The sequence below is a fragment of the Convolutriloba macropyga genome, chromosome 10 (genome assembly GCF_964194025.1).
Source record: "Convolutriloba macropyga chromosome 10, txConMacr16.3, whole genome shotgun sequence".
Lineage (NCBI taxonomy): Eukaryota > Metazoa > Xenacoelomorpha > Acoela > Convolutidae > Convolutriloba > Convolutriloba macropyga.
The window spans coordinates 55,069,506-55,077,257 of NC_134477.1; the positions used below are offsets into that span (position 1 = coordinate 55,069,506).

Sequence of the window (7,752 nt, forward strand, 5' to 3'; positions counted from 1 at the left end):
GCGTGGCTATAGGACCATTTGAGTCATTAATAATATTTTTTGACTCAGCTCATTGAAAGAATAGAAGACTGGAATAACTTGATTTCGACTCCGGAAGGATAATCAGAGTAAACTCTTCTTGACGTCATGTTCTTCCATTTCAGCAAACCTTTTGTTACAACTTTCAAGGCATTGGCACAAGGCAACCGTTCATTATCATCCACACCAGTCAGTAAATATAGATCCTGAACCCGTAGGAATAATATGCAGGTAATGTTGTCTGCTTTAATTCAACGATACTCCATTTCAATAGAACGCAGTCAGCACTTAACGCTCTCAGATCCAAGAAAAGAGTTGTCACAAAAAAGTAGATTGTTGTAGCCTGCCAGATTAATTTTAACTGCACTCAAGAGCTGGATTTAAATGTTCGTTGCTAATTAGGATCTTGAATGTAAGTTTCAATTTTGAACGTATTTCAAAACGAATCGTTCAAAATTCAGTGAAGTTTGGGTTAGGTTTAAGTTGGGCCCGCTTAAGAACTCTCCTTGTGGATAGGGGTATTATGTGAACGTGTTGGATGCGCACTTTCATATTGGATGCGCACCTTCACAGTCAGCGGTTGAATGATGAGTTGTGAAAGCACTGCTGTAATAAAAAAAATACATTAGATAAACTGCGTTATAAAAACTATTGAGCAAGTGCAATTCAGAACCTGGTTTTTGAACTAAGCTGGAAAATTATGATATTTTAGCCGCTTAGGTTGTCTTGATTTTTTTGTTTCGTTAATTTTATTCGTAATTATATTTTACGCATTGAGAAAATTGCAGTGTACAAGAGAAATTAACGAAAATTTTTGTCAAACAAGAGTTCAATGATATATTTTGCTCTTGCAGTTTAGCTCTAAGTTTGTTATTATTCAGTCTCTCTGAGATTTTGTCACTTTATTACTCAAGTTATGTCTCATTCATTACTCAGTCTATTTAGTTTAAATGTCATTTTTACAACATCACTTTAGTCTAAAATCTGTTTAATTGCGTTTTTCTGATGATTGCACCTCTCGAAGTTGGTCTGTTTTTCTTCATAAAATGTTTTTGCTGTTTTTGTTTTATTTTATAGCTCTCTCTATACCTTTTTTATTTTAATGATTTATCTTGGGCGTCAAATGTTGGGGCACTTCTGGGATATTTGCTCACGATGAATGGTTTCTAGATAAATGTGCTTTTGTAGTTGTAGACGTTATATCGTTGGTTGGACAGTAAAAACTCTTTGGGATTTGGAATAGTCTGTGAAGCTATAGGTGGTAGTTTATTTCTGGGTTGTTCTGCTTTTTTGCATGGAATAGACCTGGTATGAAAAATTTGTATCATTTTAATAATTTTGAATTTGTTTTGTGCCATTTTTTTCTGTACAGAGAAAAATTTCTCAGGTTGTTGCTGTTTGCTGTAGTTGGGGCGATGTTTTTTTTCGAAAGATTCTCCTTTTTGACAATGTCATCTTTTTAAACAGGTTTGAGATGCATGACAGAGCTTCATTTGCCGATCAATATGTACCCTGTCGTTTGCTTTTTTATTAACCCTCATTAAATTCAAAAAACCCTCCCAATAAATGAAAAGACTTGTGTAGATTGTGTGAAAACTAAAATTCTTCAATACTTTGATACCCATGAAAATTCAATCATCGAAAAGGCTAACTTCAAATTTTTAGGTTATCGAAAATATTCTTCTCCGGCGTTTTGTAGTTTCGGCGGCTGTAAGCAAACGGATGTTAATAGACTACTTGCGTGACTATTAACGCTAGTTTGAATGGAACAAGTGCTGTCAAAGAAACTTGAAGTGATATGGTTTTGTTTTCGATGTTTTTTGGTAATTTTTTTTAGTCAATTCCTTTCTCGTTTTTTTTATTGCTCACTAACGAAGTTTGAAGCAATTATCGCAAAGCCGTTTGTTGCTTGGACGGAAGACTTTTGTTGCTATTATAATAGTAATTGTTAGCAGTTGATCATCGACGCCGTGGTAGCTTTCTCGTTAAGACTGACTGCTATCTTCGAGGTCCGGTGTTCGAACTTTTGAATTTTCGCATCCAAAAAATTCTTCGCTACACCCCTAAATGAGATTTTTCTATGCAACAATCTGCTAGCGGGTTTGAATTGTAGTTTGCATTGTTGTTTAGTGAAATAATTATTTTACCAGACTTCTTCAATTCTGAAAAATTCAAAAGTATAATTATGAATATATTCGTGAATGAGTGATACAGCAGAAATGGAATCATCTGTCAAATTTTGCGAGACCTGTCAAGAGATTTTGATAGTGGATTCCTCTCTAAGCAACCATCAAGGTCACGAAATCTCAACAGTTGAAAAGTTTGCTGGCGGTGTGAAACGAAAATTGCACGAGCTACACAACGAGATTGATTTTGACGAAAAGAATTTGATCAAGGCGGCAAAAATCGTCTCTAAATGCAGCAATCATACCCGAGTAATTACCAAAAGTTATATTATGAAAAAAGTTGAATCATCGATTGAATTTGCTTTGGAGAAATGCGAAAGATGTTCAAAATGTAGAAATCAATTGTTTCGATAGGAAGAAAGAATCGAAGCAAAAAGCAGTTGATGGTGTATTGCAGGAACTTCAAGGCAAGCAAGTTTTCATTCGGACCCTTTTGTCAAAGGGAAATGAAACTCTTGTTTCTGAAATTGGTGATGTTTTTGAAAACGGGTCACATTACAGGTCAAATGTCAGATTGGACTTCACTCAGAGAGAAAAGCAACTGAAGGGTTTAATAGATGAAGAAAATGACAAGTTTGCAAAAAAGTTGGCACAGATAATATCGCAGCATGTCAGAAAGTATAACTTAAGCAAAATTTGGGTTCTGTTCAGCTGTTGAACTCTAGAAATTTGCGAGTTAGAGTGAGTGTTTTTAGACAATTTGTGAAACCTGGTACAAAAATGGCATCTTGCGACGCCTTCTTTTGTATAGGACAATTTGACAATAAAGCCAATATCATCAATTTTGAGTTTGTGTTGAACTCAGCAATTTAAAATTTGCTGTCAAAAATCTAGTACTAATGCTATCTCGACACGGTGTCGATGTTATAGTGGGCGACAATAAAGCCCTGGTGTTCGATTCGATTGTAGGTGATCCTTTGGAAGTCAGTTGTGGTGAAAACCCTGTTGGGATGGTAAAAACTGGCAACTGGTTTGTGTTTTTGAATTGTTGTGAGCGTAACGAGCTAAATTGGGTGCCTGAAGGGTCGTTTCCAAAAATATCCTCGTTTTCTTGTGGAAGAAAGTCGGCCTACTGGGATGGCAGAAACGGCCGATTGTTTCCAAAAGAATTGCAAAATGACGTTTCGGCAGTGATAGTTTTGAATCCATCCAGTACTTGTCGGTTGTTTGTTTGTTTGTATAGTCGAAGTGATCCGGATGTTTATGCTTATGGCCTCAATGAAAGCAAAAATTCTTATATCGAAAGCATATCGCTGCGTGATCATAATCTCGAAGGCATCGGATTTATGAATTATTCTGTATGGAATGGTTCCATGTTTATTCTCAACGCATGGCCGATTGAAAATGGAAAATTTTGCGGAAAGTTTTTCCGAGTTGAATTTGGAACAAATGGTTTGGGGTTCTCCCGCGACTACATTTTTAAGAATGTAAATGTCTCAGAACCTGTTGTTGATGTGCACTGCTGGCAGAATTCATGTTTCTTCCTGGCTGAAAGCAATCAAATAATAAGAGTTGATAATTATTTACAGGACCTTGTAACAAAGCAGAAGTCTCCAAATATGTGCAATAAAAAATAGAGTTTCAGGTTATTTCTTGACTGGGAGTATTATTGCATTGACGCAATTGGGAAACCAAGTGACATATCAACTTATAACTTTTATTTGAAAATTGTACTTAAGAGTTATATTAGTTGTTTTCTAATTGAAAATGCGATATTGTTTGTTGATGCTTTTACGAATGCTTGCTGAATAGATTTATTTCAGATATGTCTTGATTTGTTTCTCCAAATTAAATGAACAATATGATAAATTTGTTAACGATGATTCTTGATTCTCGTGATTTTCTGGGTATAATTTGTATATTGTGCGCATACCGTAGCGAAATAAGTCTTGTCTGTAATTAATGTAGAATTCTCAAATGCAACCAATTATTGTATTGATGTTTCATTGCTGCAAAGTTTTTGTGGTTTTCGAAACATGCAATAGATACTATGAAAACATGATTATGGTGCTTGGATAAATAAATATTTAGTTGTCAAGATAGCTGTGATAATGTAGCATCTTAAATGGAAAAATTTTTGTTCTATTTATTTGGTTTATTTACAGCATCACAGAATTTAACGTCCTTTTATGTTTAATTACATTTTTTTCACTCTATTAGAATCAATAGTCAGTTGATAATTTGAACATAAGCTTCTGTAAAATTGTCATCGGTTTGTTCAGTTGGAGCCGAAGTCATCCTGTTATTTTATCTGTGTCTGTGAAAATGGCATAGAGATCTCTACTTAGCAGTGGGATGAATTCTACGTAACTGTTATCAGTGGTTACAATTGTTTCAGTGTCAACTGTAGAGCAGTGTTTTGTGTTTTTAAGCGTTCAGTACTTTAGGACATAACTATATTCTGTAGAAATAGCTATTCTGTGAGTTTTTTGTACTTTTCCTGTGCATCTCTTGTCGAGAAATTTGCTGTACTGGGCTTTTGGTATAGGGTTGAAGTTAAGTGTTCAAGCATTCAGTACTTTAAGAGCAAAATTTTTTTGTAAAAATGGCTTCTTGTGAGTTTTTTTGTACTTTTCCTGGGTGTCGTATGTTGAGAAATTTGTAGTGCTATGCTTTTTGTATAGCTTTGAAATTTAGAGATTTCAAGCATTCAGTACTTTAAGAGAACACTTTTATCTGTAAATATGACTTTTGTGAGGTTTTTTTGTACGTTTCTTGCACGTCTTATGTTGGGAAATTTTGAGTGCTGTGTTTTTTGCGTAGCTTCTAAGTTTGGAGATTAGATTCACATTTCTAGATGGCTGATATATGTTTCAATTACTGAGAAACTTTTGACAAACTTTATCAAAAACATTTTCAAAATCATAGAAAAATAATATAGATCTCTCTGAATTTGATTTAGAGGACTCAGTCTTTTGTTTGCCTATTTAGTTATTCTTTAAAGCGATAATTTGTTTTATGTTTCTCCTAAACCTGAAGTGGTAGTAAAAGAACTAAGGGGGCTTATGATCTTTTAAGTGGAAAAAAATTAGATGCGTGAATTGTGTAAAGTATAAACAGTTCAAATACAGAATAAACGCAATTAAAAACTTATTATGCCACGTATTTGTACGAAATTTTTAGCCCTATAAAATTTATGGTTCTAAGGCTACTGAATAAAAACGAAATCACTGTTAACGTTTTTTTTTAGCGAAATACAAATAATTAAAAAATAATGATCCCCAGCGTGCAAGTAACCTGTTTTATTGTATAAAGCTCTTTAAAGTTGAGATAACTTTTTATTGACTATTCTAAGATGTAAGGTCTGGATCTTTTCAACGATTACCCCCCTTGGTACCTAGTAGAGAATCACCACCCCTTTTAAGCTATACTTTACCACAATATTAGTTGGCCTACAGTTTAGATAGCCGAACATCAGTTTAAGCGCAATTGCGGACCGCTGTTCACGGCAATGCCTCTCACGCACTGTGGGATGTAATCCGGAAATCGCGAGTCGGTTATCGTGGCGATGCCGCGACGCGCGCCCACCGACCGGCCAGTCGGAATTTCGTATCGCTTTGTATTCCAATTCGGCGAATTGCCCTAGCATGGCGCATTTTACAGTATCCAGTTTAACACAGTATGAGCATACACTGAAAGTTATTACTCGTCTCTGATTGGTTAATAAATCACTCGCTTAAATTCTATTCAAGAATAGCCCCCCCCCTTTTGCAAAGGGGGGGCAATTGTTGAAAAGATCCTAAGGTCTTCCAAGATTTAAAAAATCCAAGGTCTGGTTCAATTTGCTGATTGTCAAACAAATTAACTTATTGTCAAAGTCGCGTCGCAGGTATTTTGAGAGTTCCAAGTTACGCAGCTTAACCAGGATGCCGAGCAGGATGATTTAATAAATAATGCCAAGAAGGTCGAATTAATGATTAGTGTCTAACATGATCAGAACACTATTAACAGTATAATTAATAAGCTATTGCAAGAATTTTGAAATTTTCTGAAAGCAAACATTCGGAAGAAAATCTGCGCAGTCGTGATTTCTCATGATGAAAGTACGCGTAAGTTGTTAAAGTATCGAATAATTGCTGCATCAATTGAACTCGGAGGAAAACAGCAGTTTTTGTTCTCGCCCAACTCAACATCTAGATCAATAACAATTACATAATAGTCAGAACCTACAAGACATTTCAACTCAGTCCCACATCTGCAGTAGAGCGGAAAAACATCAATAACATTTCAACGATGGTGAATGGGTGAGTCAAGATGTTAAGTAAGCGCTTTGGAATTAAAGTCAACGAAAATCTTTTCATCTAAGTTTTATAATATTGTATCCCAACATTCATCACTGTGTTTCATACCATCTAAACCCACTGCACATAGAAATAAGAGTTAGGGGAAGTTTTTTTTAATTCACTTGATTTAAATGGAAGAGTTTTTCAGCTTCTTGTCTAACAAAATAATTAGACTTTCGGGTCGGTAATTGAATAACAAAGGCGTATATGCCTAAAAGAACACGGCCATAAAGAGGCTCCACTGATGTAACACACCTACTGAAGACACCAACTTGTTTTCTAAGGTAATTGGTAGCCCTCCATGCTGAAAATGAGCTCGATCTGGTGGAGTATAAACATTGTACGCCGCTCCCATAAAAGTATCAGGAATTTTTCATTTTCTAATTTTTGCGTTTTTCCTGAGCTGTGGAGAATTTCTGTTTTGGGAATCCGGTTTTAAACTTATGGTAAGTGAATTTTTTCAATTCGTTTGTTAAATTTCATTTTAATTCAATGGATTGCTTAACGCTCTGGTCAGGTCGTGACTGCCAGTTTCATCATTGGTCAAGTTAGAAGGCTTTGTTCGTTTGATAATAATGTTTTTTTTTGATTCTATATATGTTTTTTAGCAATTGGAGAACAGCGCAGCTGGGTTTGTCACCTCATATTTTGTATTGTACATTCTAATTCCGAAGCTGAAGAAGATTTTGGGTGTTACTTCGGGAAATGAGACCTGCTGAAACCACATGTAGGGTTTGAGCTATATCGAAACCAGCTGGTGCTACTACTTTTGTTTGCACATTTTTTTTTGGGATAAAGAAACTATTAAGAAACTGGTCACTGTGATCACTGACAAAGTATGTTTGTCTGTATAATAAAGAAATGTTGGTGTCACCACTGCTAGCAATTGCAACACCACATTGAAAAAAAATCACATTGAAAAAAAATTGCATTGCTGATACCAGTGGAGCAAAATATTTGTGTTCGATTTGCCAAAATTTGTTACTTCGTTTTGTTTGTCCTGTTGATGATCGGATCTGTGCACTAAATTTTTTCGACGGAAGCTAACTGGTTTCGACTGGAGTGCAGATCATCCAGCTGGAGTTCCATATGTTGACTATCAAGAAAAGAGTTTTTGTTTTCAGCACGATAATGATCGATTGGCTTTCATTTTTTCAAGTGTTTTAAAAAAGTTGTTCTTCGAAGAAATTTTCATATGGTGAGCTGTTTAATTTAGCTGGTCATAATTTCAACTGTTTATTTTTCAAAGGAGTTAAGTGCAAATT

General features: G+C 35.2%; 2 protein-coding genes across 3 annotated transcripts in view; both read left to right on the plus strand.

The window, feature by feature from the left end:
• The window catches only part of LOC142348211 (isochorismatase domain-containing protein 2-like), a 346,917-nt gene that overhangs the window by 162,327 nt on the left and 176,838 nt on the right, over positions 1-7,752 (plus strand). The gene's annotated exons all lie outside the window — the stretch shown is intronic.
• Positions 1-7,752, plus strand: part of LOC142348210 (stromal cell-derived factor 2-like) — a 213,076-nt gene that overhangs the window by 125,578 nt on the left and 79,746 nt on the right. The window lies entirely within an intron of this gene.